The sequence below is a fragment of the Glycine max genome, chromosome 9 (assembly GCF_000004515.6).
Source record: "Glycine max cultivar Williams 82 chromosome 9, Glycine_max_v4.0, whole genome shotgun sequence".
Taxonomy (NCBI): Eukaryota; Viridiplantae; Streptophyta; class Magnoliopsida; order Fabales; family Fabaceae; genus Glycine; species Glycine max.
The window spans coordinates 21,244,295-21,256,879 of NC_038245.2; positions in this window are offsets into that span (position 1 = coordinate 21,244,295).

The window sequence follows — 12,585 nt, forward strand, 5'->3', positions numbered from 1 at the left end:
TTTAATGTATACCAATAATTTGTTTAACCCAAGGTATTTTGAATGTCATCATAATTTGCCTAACTCAATCAAGGTAAGTTAATTTCCATTTGAAATTGCCCACTTAAGGTTTTTTTTTTATGTTCTTAAAGTTGATTTTTTGTTTTTTGTTTTGGCTTGAAATTATTCTTGAGGTCATTGGTGGGCATTTATTCAGAAAATAGAGAACATTACAAAGATCAAAACTTTATGGAGAATGAATAAGAAAAAATCCCAGAATCTTTTGTTAGTTGTGTTTTTCAATAAGTTCCTTTCAATTGTTTATATATATATATATATATATATATATATATATATATATATATATATATATATATATATATATACTTCTTGGGTTATTTATTTTTCTTATTACAATAACGCTTGCTATTTTTTTCATCTCATCCTTTTTTTTTACTTATGGTTTTCATTTACTGATTGTTTTTTCTTCCGTTTCTTGAATTTTTTTTATAATTCTTTCTTAAATGTACGCATGAATTAAGTGTCATGTACCAGATATAGAAATTTAGTTCTTCAATTAAAATTTTATTTAATTTTGCTTTATTAAATGTAAGACTCCTATATTTCTTCTACACATGTTTAATTTCTCTCTTTTTTTCTTTCTACAGTTTAATGGCTCAATTTGCGAGGCCAAGAGATACAAAACAATGTCAAATGCTAATTCTTTTATTTATAAGCGTCATTTTCTTATCATCTGATGTTAGTTTTTGTTAGTAAGAATTTTAACAAATGATTTTTTCCTTCCCCACCAAACCAATATTATAAGTGTCATGTAATTGAGTATGAGTATAATAAGAGAATCGTGTGTATAGAATTTTTATGCAATGTAAACTATTATCATTTATCTTTAATGGGGAAGTTTGGACATTATTATACAGGCATAATGTATTATGGATGTAAGTATTAGTAGTTGTATATAACATACAATGCATAGAAAAGGTGTATATCAAATGGATAGTTTATATTATATACCATCTTTATAATCTGTCATTTTTTAGAATCTTTGTAATTTGTCTTTACAACTATATTATTAAGTAATTATTTTTTTAATAAATTAAGAAATTATTTAATGGTTGAGGTTTGGACATTGTGATAGTAACAATAATCCTAATGACAACAGGCCCACACGTGTACACAGGAAACCAACATACCTGCAAGACTATATCTAAGTTGGTCCCTTGTAGTGGTCCTTGCCGACAACTCTAGCATTTCTGTTATTTTGCTTTTTGCATTCTGTTATTCCTGTCTAGTAGCTTGGTGCCTTTCTGTTATGGCCCAAGTATCAATATCCATTAGTGTATTCACTATAAATACCATGATCAATGAAGAAATAAAGGCAAGGAAGAATTTGAGTAAACTTACTATTAGTGTAGTCTGGTAGTTTAGCTGGTGTACCTATCATCTTTGGTCCGACCTGTCTTGTCTCTCCCAGCATGCCTGACCACAATACTAGGCAGGCTACCGTAGAGAGACTCGAGGAGGCCGTGCTTCGCCTCACTTAGAGCCAACAATCCCTTTCACAGAACCATGCATCTCTCGCCCAAGCACAAATGACAATGGATTCCAAAATCGATTTCATCCTAGAACGACTTGCCCAACTAGCCTTACCCCCTCCCACTTCACCAAAATTCTCACCACCCTCTTCTCCTTTACCCCGCCCACATATTAAGCTCGACGTTCCCAGATTTGACGGCCAAGACCCACTGGGGTGGATTTTCAAAATCACCCAGTTCTTCGAGTATCACTGCATTCCCGACAATGAGCGTTTGACTGTAGCTTCCTTCTATATGGAGGGCCCGACTCTATGTTGGTATCAATGGATGAGCCACAACGGTCTTTTGACTTCATGGCCGGCGATGCTTAAAGCTCTCGAAGCTCGGTTTGCCCCGTCCTACTACGATGATCCACACGGTGCTTCGTTCAAGCTCCAACAGAGAGGCTCCGTCAATGATTACCTCTCTGAATTTGAGCGCCAGACCAACCGTACCATCGGGCTTGAGCACCCACTCCTTTTGAGCTGCTTCATTTCGGGCCTTACCCCCGACCTATGCCGCGAGGTCCAAGCGTTGCAACCAATGTCATTGCCGCAAGCCATTGCTCTGGCTAAACTCCAGGAGGATAAGCTCCAGGATCGCCGTCGATCCACCCGTTTTCCACTCACTCCGTCCCAAACACCACCTCCACCACCACCACAGACCATCCAGACCACCTAGCCTACCCCACCTCTGACCAAACTCTTTGTGCGGTACTTCTCACCTGAAGAGTTAGCCTCTCACAGAGACCGCAGCCTCTGTTATCAGTGTGACGAAAAATGGGTTGTCGGTCATCGCTGCAAACCTCGCCTGCAGCTATTCATCACTGACGACAACCCCACTCCGTCCATAGACTCACCACCTCCCTCAGATGGCGACGAACCCTTGGTCTCACTACCGAACACACCACAGTTGAGTCTTAACGCCCTTTCCGGCATGCCTGCCCCCGCAAATTTTCGAATGTATGGCAAACTCCACCATCAACAGGTCACGATCTTGGTAGATGATGGTAGCACCCATAATTTCGTACAAGCTCGGTTGGCCCATTTCCTCTCGCTGCCCTCCACCGACATCGCCCCCCTCCGTGTCATGGTAGGTGATGGCGGCACACTCGTATGCCAGAAGGTCTACCCTAATACCCCTATCACGATCCAAGGTCATGTGTTTCATTCGGATCTTTTCGTATTGGGCCTTAGCGGGGCAGACATAGTGTTGGGCATCCAATGGTTACAAGAATTGGGGCCCATAGTTTCTGACTACACCTCTCGGACGATGTCCTTCACCTGGTTGGGCGCCCCAGTCCAGCTCACGGCAGATGTTCCCCTCCTCCCTGCTCCGGCCTCTGTCCACCAACTCCGCCGGCTGGTTCAGACGCAAGGTGTCGCCGCTTCGTTCCAACTCACCCAAATGCCTGACCCGCATCCAACCACCATCAACTCTTCCCCCTCTAATACACCTCCTGCCATATTACCCATCCTCCACCGATATGCCCATCTCTTCCAGGAACCATCCACCCTTCCACCACCACAGCCTATATCCCACCATATCCACCTACAACCAAACTCTCAACCTGTTAATATTCACCCATACCGATACCCACACAACCAGAAAGCGGAGCTCGAACGCCAAATATCCAATATGCTTCAAACCGGGTTGATCCAAGTAAGTCACAACCCCTTTTCTTCCCCAGTGTTGATGGTCAAGAAGAAGGATGGTAGCTGGAGGTGTTGTGTTGATTACAGGGCATTGAACGCGATCACCATCAAGGATCGTTTTCCAATGCCAACCATTGACGAACTCTTGGATGAATCAGCCAATGCTTCTTGTTTCTCCAAATTGGACCTTCGTCAAGGCTTCCATCAAATCCCCATGGCATCCACCGACATCCATAAGACCGCATTCTGCACTCACCAGGGACATTACGAATACAAAGTGATTCCCTTCAGTCTTTCCAACGCACCGACAACAATTCAAGCAACCATGAATCAGTTGTTTAAGTCGTTCATCCGTCGGTTTGTTGCAGCCTTCTTCGACAATATTCTCGTCTATAGCCCCACCTTGGAGACACATCTTGAACATTTGTAGGCAGTTCTCGAAGCTCTCGCTCAACACCACTTTCTGTTGCATCGCAACAAATTTTTGTTTGGTCAATCCCAATTACACTATCTGGGCCATGTGGTTTCAGCAGTAGGGGTGGCCCCTGACCCTTCCAAAATTAGTGCCATGGTGGACTGGCCACTTCCTCACATCGCTTCCGAGTTATGTGGTTTCTTGGGCCTCACTGGCTTTTATCGGCATTTCATTTGCCAGTACGCCGCCATTACCAGGCCTTTAACTACCTTACTGTGCAAAGATCAATTTTATTGGTCAGATGAAGCTACCCACTCATTCCTTCACCTTAAGGAAGCGATGATACAGGCTCCGGTGTTGGTCCTGCCGGACTTCTCATTGCCCTTCGTCCTTGAAACAGATGCCTCTGCTACGGCTATGGGCGCCATTCTCCAACAGCGCTCACACCCAATCGCTTTTTATAGTAAGGTGTTCTGCCCACGCCTCCAACATGCATCCACATACATTCGCGAGCTTCATGCCATTACCTCGGCAGTTCGGAAATGGCGCCACTACCTTCTCGGGTACCCTTTCATCATCATCACGGACCACAAGAGCCTCAAAGACCTCATGTCTCAGGTCTTACAAACACCAGAACAGCAACATTACCTATCCAAGCTTCTCAGATTTGATTATTCTATCCAATACCGGCCTGGTTCGAAGAATGTGGCCGCAGATGCTTTGTCCTGGGTCCCCGTCTCGGGCACCACACACTTCTCCTTATCAATGGTGAATTTTGAAATCCTTGAGCAATTGCGTCTCTCCCTCCAAGACAACCATGATTTTCAGGAGCTGTCAAGTCGTATTACAGTTGATCCCGATGGCCATGCTGATTTCGCTGTTTGCCGTGGCTTAATCTTCCATAAACAGAAAATTTGGCTTCCTCCAGCACATCCTTTCATCCCTCTACTATTGGAAGAATTCCATTCTACACCCGTGGGGGGCCATTTGGCTTTTGCTAAGACCTTACGCCGACTACAAGATAATTTCACCTGGCCCACCATGCACAGCGATGTCCGCCACTTCGTCTCCACCTGTCTTACCTGCTAGAAGGTGAAATACGAGACCACTAAACTAGCTGGACTCCTCCATCCCCTTCCTATTCCCTCCACCATCTGGGAAGATTTGTCCATGGATTTCATCACCGGACTTCCGCCGTCCCAAGGATTCTCGGTTATTCTCGTTGTTGTTGATCGTTTTACCAAGGGGGCTCACTTTGGCGCTTTGCCTTCATCTTACAGTGCCCATAAAGTTGCTTCGTTGTTCATTGATATCGTGTGTAAACTACACGAGTTTCCAAGGAGTATCGTGACTGATCGTGATCGTATTTTCGTTAGCCATTTTTGGCATGAGTTTTTCCGCCTCTCCGGCACTAAGCTCTAGCTCAGCACTGCCTACCACTCCAAGACAGACGGCCAAACTGAGGTCCTGAATCGAGTGCTCGAACAGTACCTGCGGGCGTTTGTACACGATAAACCATCACAATGGTTTTCCTTCCTTTCTCTTGCAGAATGGTCCTATAACACCTCTGTTCATTCCGCCACTGGTGTATCTCCCTTTGAGGCCACTTTTGGTAAACCGCCACCCTCACTTCCCAGTTACTTAGCAGGTGGGACTCTTCTATTGAAGCTGTGGACTCCATTTTAGCTTCACAGACTCAGCTCCATGCAGTGCTCCAATGTCGTCTTGCTAAAGCTCAGGCTGCCATGAAGAAACAAGCAGATTCTCATCGCAGGGACGTCCAGTTCAATGTCAGAGATTGGGTTTTTGTGCGCCTGCGTCCATATCGGCAAACATCTCTTCAGCCTCACTACACCAAACTCTTCAAGCACTTCTATGGTCCATTTTGCATTCAGGAACATATCGGTATGATGGCTTATCGTCTTCAATTACCTTCAGCCTCCAAAATCCACCCCGTGTTTCATGTTTCACTTCTAAAGCCGTACAAGGGGCCCACTCCTGTAACATTGGATCCTCTGCTTTAGTCAGACAATCATCCTGTCATCACACCCCTTTCTATCTTAGATTGGAAGTGGGATCATAGCCTGGATCCACTAGTACAAAAGGTCTTGGTCCAATGGGCAGGCCTCGCTCCAGAAGATACTTCTTGGGAGGATTGGAGTTCTATTTGCACCACCTACAACCTTGGGGACAAGGTTGTTCCTCCAGGTGTGGGTATTGATAGTAACAATAATCCTAATGACAACAGGCCCACACGTGCACACAGGAAACCAACATACTTGCAAGACTATATCTGAGTTGCTCCCTTGTAGTGGTCCTTGCCGATAGCTCTAGCATTTATGTTATTTTGCTTTTTGCATTCTGTTATTCCTGTCTAGTAGCTTTGTGCCTTTCTATTATGGCCCAAGTATCAATATCCATCAGTGTATTCACTATAAATACCATGATCAATGAAGAAATAAAGGTAAGGAATAATTTGAGTAAACTTACTATTAGTGTAGTTTGGTAGTTTCGCTGGTGTCCCTATATTGTCGTATACACATATACTTTATAATTGTTATAATGTCCAGTTTCTTTAAATAAAAGAAATAGTACAGATTATTATGAACCCTATTCATTTGATGAATAATAATATTTGCACACAAAAGGTTACACTGTTTTCATTTTCACATTACTTTTTAGATAATAGATAATAAAATATACACATTCCTATATGTTCCCTCTAACTTTAATTTCCTGAATAAAAAGTAAATATGATGTAAAATGTATTTAGAAAATATATATAAACATGTATTTAGAAAATTATTAAATCAAAATGGCAGTGTATAATAAAAGAAAAACTACTAAAAAAAGTAAAATGTTATAATATGTTAAATATAATAAAAAAATAAAGCTAGTTGAATAGAAATACGAACACACATGAGACTGAATTTTCATGCATTCTAATAATACATGTCCGATTATGGTTTCTTATTAGGTGGGTTAATGCTAGAAACACGTTTGGCTAGAATTTCAACCATAATGTATTATGATTTAATGAAGTATGACTTAATGCTAGAAGACACACTGGAACGATCCGGGATACTACCTGCATCAACTGCTTTCTGTCTCCACTTTTCTAAGACTATTTTACCCTTGATAAATATTAAATATCACGTACATATTAATCAATTCTCTTTTGTTTCCATATTTTTTTGGCTACCCTTTGCCCTTCTCTTCAACTGTTAGTTCAACCCCACAATTTTGATTTTGTAACTTCCTTATCCATGACCCACATTCTAATTTTGCAACCGCCTCACCCATTATCTATACCAATATATAAAGGAGATATAATTTTGTCTAACATTATACATATTAAATTGATCCACTAACCAAAATCAACTAACTGCCCACTAACCACTCTCTACTATTTTATTTATATCTCTTCTCTCATTTTGATTTACCCAACTATTTGTATGATACAATTATCTATTTACACAGAGACAAGAAATTGAAAATGCAAATTAAAGAAGGGTTGTCATATAGGGGGGAACAGGTACTACAAAGTTAGCTTTCTCTACCATTGCAAATGGTGTAAGTAGGGTAAAAAGTCTTAAGGAATTAAACATTTATCCCCATTTTTTTTATTTCAACTCATTCTTTTTTATATCTTATTTCTTTTGTTTGTTATTAATTATTGTTTTAATTAATTTAATAGACTTTTCATGGGATATGTAGTTGGAGACTGTCATTGTCAATGAGGAGACAATTTATGGAAAAAGGGAGAGAGATAATATTTTTTCAAAGCCAAGATTATTGTGGTTTTCCTATGACAATTAACTATTTTTATTTTTAGTTGTGCTATCCAGTTTGTTTTTAAATTTTTCCATCAGGAGTATGTCATTCATTGAACAAAATTCATAAATTATAATTAGAAACTATTGTATCATATTAATGAAGTACCTAAAACATACTAGAAGGGGGTTAGAGAATATAATGAATAAAAACTTAGTCTTTCGAAAACTTTTAAAAGTTTTTCTCAAACAAATAATTACTGATGAGTTTGTCCAAGGGGTTCGAAATCACTTTGTGCTTAGAAAATTAGTTCACAAAACTTGGGTACAATAATGTAGGAGTAACTCATAGAAAATAACTAGTTACATAGAAGCAGTAAAGAAAAAACAAAGGTTTTATACTGGTTCACCTCAACTATTGAGTTGCATTTAGTTCTCCTTCTAACCTTGAAGGGTTTCACTAATCAATTCTTCGATTACAACCAAGTATTCTTTATGTCACTTCTGACTATAACGAGTACTCCTTAGGCCACTCCTGACACTACACTTAATCTCTCCATGAGATTTAAGACCTAAGTATTCTTTGTCACTAAGCCACTCTTAGTTTTCACAAGCAATATATGTTTGATAGAAAATGTATTCTTAATCACACAAAGAGTGTTTACATAGTAAGCTCGAATACAAAGAAACTCGCTAACTTAACAAAGCTAAGATTCACTCAATTTTCTCAAGTTTCCTTCGTCCAGTAAAACTGATAGCGTTAAAACACTTGTTCATTTTGTCTCGGATTATTTTCTTATGATTCGACAGACTATAACACAGACATCTTCAAGATTTATATAGACTTCAGAGCTTTGATCCGTTGAGAGATCCCAGTTAGTCATTGTCTAATAGCTTTGATGCTTGACACGAGGCTGCTACTATGCAGAGAGAGAGTGTGGGAACCACAAACACTTTATGCAACATATTTTCAGAGAAGTACAATCTTCCAGTGTCCTCTAGTACTCAGAGTTGACTTTAAGCGTACAAATCGAAAGAAATGTTAACAACATAAGATAAAAGAAATTAAAAATGTCAAGACAAAACAATTTAAACCTTCCCATTTGTGCACTATAGCACGAGTTTCTTATTAAACCTATGGAAGTTACTTTATGATGATTATTTTTAGTACTCGAGGATCGAATAACTATTCCATTGCGTTTGTACTGTGAGTCAAGTGCTAAAACACTTGTCTTCTCAAGACTGGACGCTGAAGAAGTATTGTCCAATGACTGATACTTTGGCTATCATCCAGAGATTTTTTGTTCATGCTTTTCTGCTAGTATCTTAGAGATAGATGAAAATGTAGCTTAAACATGAAATATTAATACATAAAATATACACTTTAACAATTAATTTTTGACGCAATAACACAATATAAATATGGACACACAGGCACGACAATGCCTGTGTTTTTGCTATTTAGTGTGTGTGTGTCTCTTTATATATATATATATATAGAGAGAGAGAGAGAGAACATATCTTTTGAGAAAAAAACATCTTATATAAAATTGAAAGAATTAAATCTGAACCGTATAATTATAAATAAATTATTGAGATTTATATATATGCGTGAAAATCATCATCAAAATATATATGAAAATAGGTAATTATTAAGAGTGTAAAATAATTTCATAATTATTCATCACAATTCATTATATATCATAAATTTATTAATTTTTATAATACTTTAAAGGAAATATCAATAATGATTACATTTTTATATAAAACTATTTTACTTTTGAAAATGTATGATGATCGTTAAATTCTATATTATTCATTTCATGGTTGATTTGGACTTTCAAGTTCAAGTAAAGTAACAAAACGGGCCCAGGTCCTTGGCACTCTTTTTACAAAAGTGGTATGGTATGAGAAGAAACCACGTGTTAGGTAAAAGTCAAGTACTCGTGTGTGAAAACTGAAAACTTGTGAAAACAAATATTATTATAATTTTTCTTTAGAAAAAAGAAATGGAAAAGTTTTAATCCTAAGAAATGGATCCATTTTTTTTTACCTTACAAACTTCCAAAGAAGACCGTCACCTCCCTCTATCACACTCTCTAGAGGAGCGGGGCAGGTTATGCTGTGAGTAGAAAAGTAGAATCGAAAGGTACTATTAAAAATAATTCATGCAGACACGGTACTAATCGTTGACAAAATATGCATTGTAATCTAAAGATTGTGTTTCTTACTTTGGGGATTTGACTCACTACTCGATTTGGATTCATATTTGTACCACTAAGGACAAGAAAGTTTTTCTAATCAAGTGTTTTGTATTTTTTTTTTGTTAAAAATTGATATAACTGAGATACACCTCTAATATTACGGGATAAGGTATAAATCACATGTTGAAACTTTTAATAGAACTATAGAAGTCTATGCAAAGAATTATTGCACAAACTTAAATCAAAAATAATTTCTCCAACTGTAGTTAACAAATAAGTAGCCCCTGAACATTAAAAGATCTCCTTAAACAAATTGTCCTGCAAACAAAATTTAGTATGTTGAAAAGAAATCCAACCTATATATGGCTATATCCGTATTTTTCTATGTCAAGTTTTAAGGCAGTAATATTTCTAGAATTTATTGAATTTGGGACCCTTAAAGTCAAATGAGGTTTTAGCAAAGCTGATCGATCAATGTGATCAGTGGTTAAGAAAGTTCTTTTATGTGTATGATTTAATTACACTTGAGTGTATTTAATTAAATAAATATTTTAAAAATTAATATCTATCTCATACTTTTATATATATATTTTTTCAATTCATTTATATATATATATATATATATATATATATTTTATTACTTTAAAGCAAAGGGATCATAAATAAATATAGTAAATACTGGGTAAACAAGAACGCGTTGTTTGTGTTTTGGCGTTAGGCTGTTTGACGGAATTGTGCTCTTCATCGCTTTACTCTAACTTAAGTTCCACTCGGTAACAAGTTGCTCCACTATATGGGGGTGTTCACATTTTGGGCAATGAGAACATTTTTAACGACGAATAATAATAACACGTCGTTTGATATAAAAATAAATAAATTGTTATGTTGTCATAATGATCTGTCTTATCTTTCACCTAGAACCACAAGTTGCTCTAAGGTCAAGTTGAATCTCAACCAACTCTCAAAGAATTCTCAACAGATGTCAATATTAAAAGTACGACCATAGCTAGTTTTTCATGGGAAAATGATACTAATTTTTTTTTCTAAGCGTATGATTATAAAGGAGTATCTTAGTCGGTCAATGTGATATTTTAAACTTATCTAAAGAATTTATTGGCATGAACTATCCTTTCTCAACAATTGATTTCTTCATACTGATCAAAATTTAAACTTCTGACTACATATTTAAAGAATTGAAACTCCAATCACTTGAAACTAACCGTTATTGGTAAATGATACTGATTAAGATATTAGAATATGTGTATGTGAATACAATATTTATGATAAAAAATATTTTTATTTAACAGTTTTAATTTTTAAATCCTTTAACAGATGTTTTTAAAACACTCCTTAACACTTGATAAAGAATATAACATCAGTTCGTGCAAGGGTGTCATGGGCAAAAAAAAAATAAAAATAAAAAAGAAGGAAATATGTACATTAGTTTTTGGAAAACTCCATTTTCTTATGAAAAATAGCAAAACTGATCCATACACTAATAACATTCAGCAAAAAAAAATTCTATGCACTAATAATAAAATGGTAATTAATTACAAATTATTATATATCTATTATAAATTTATTAAATTTTATAACAATTATCTTTAAAATATAACAAGATTTCTAATTGATTATTATATAATATTTTCCTTAAAAAATTACATAATAATACTTCACACTCATAATGCATAGAAATTAAATTATGTATTTTAAATTAAATTAATTGTATGAAATTATTCAATTCAATCAATTGGACTAAACAAGAGTGAGCCTCGATCAGATGTCTTTCTAGATCAGAACTTAATCCGATTTATATATATTGGAAAAAGATTTCTATATATATATATATATATATATATATATATATAAACATTTAAGTGTATATGCTTCCTTGCATCAAAATAATAGTATATAACTAATTGGTTTCTCAGCCTCCACACGATCTTCCCATCCTTCCTCCCTCCATATTCACGTTTATTTGAATACTCTGTTTTTATAATGTGATGATTGTCACACCATGTGACATACTATATATATACTAAAAAAATAATAAGAACACATTGTATGATACATTTTTTAGTAGAATTTCCTTTGTTGGTTAAAATTAATTTAAAATGATTAAATTTTATGTGTCTCACACTATATTTAATTGATTGAAAAATAAATTTAATTTTGTAGTAATTTTTAATAAATTTTAACCAATAAAAGAGAATATATTTAAAAAAATATGGTAGAGAGTTCGATCTTAACACTCTTTTACTTCAAAATAATTACAATGTAATATACTTCTTACGTCCAAAAATAAGTACCCTCCTAAAAGTTAAAATATAAATAAATGAAAAATAATAATAATTTTATAACTAGCCTTATTAAATAGATACAAGTGAGCAGTATTAATTTTATGTTGAAATTAAAACTAAAGTAAAATTTATTGGGGTATTAATAAAAAAATTTTAATATTATATTAAAAATAAACATAACACTTATTTTGAATTTTTTTTAAATAAACACTTATTTTAGGATGAAGGTTGTAGTTAAATATGAGTCACTTAAATATTAAATGGTGACAAAAATAATGGAAACTAAATGAAAATATATTTATAAGAACAATATATAAGTCAAATTTGATACTAATATATATATATATATATATAAAAGATAATACTTTCTTACTTTTTCACTTTCCATATCTAACTAATTAAGAGACATGGATTTCTTTATTTAGTACTAAAAGATATGACTTTCCTGATCGAGTTTCATATTTAGGATAATTCTCCATTTCATAACACTATTGTATAGGAGGGCATAGTAGTATGATGTCCAAATTTACTTTAAAATACTATTTTCCTCAAATATTTACTTATTTGAGTGTAAGTGTGTGTTGCCATTATTCAAGCTCGAGTAACATCAACAAGACAAGTTTTGGTTCATTTAGTTGTCCACCCAAATTTTACGTAAGAACACCAA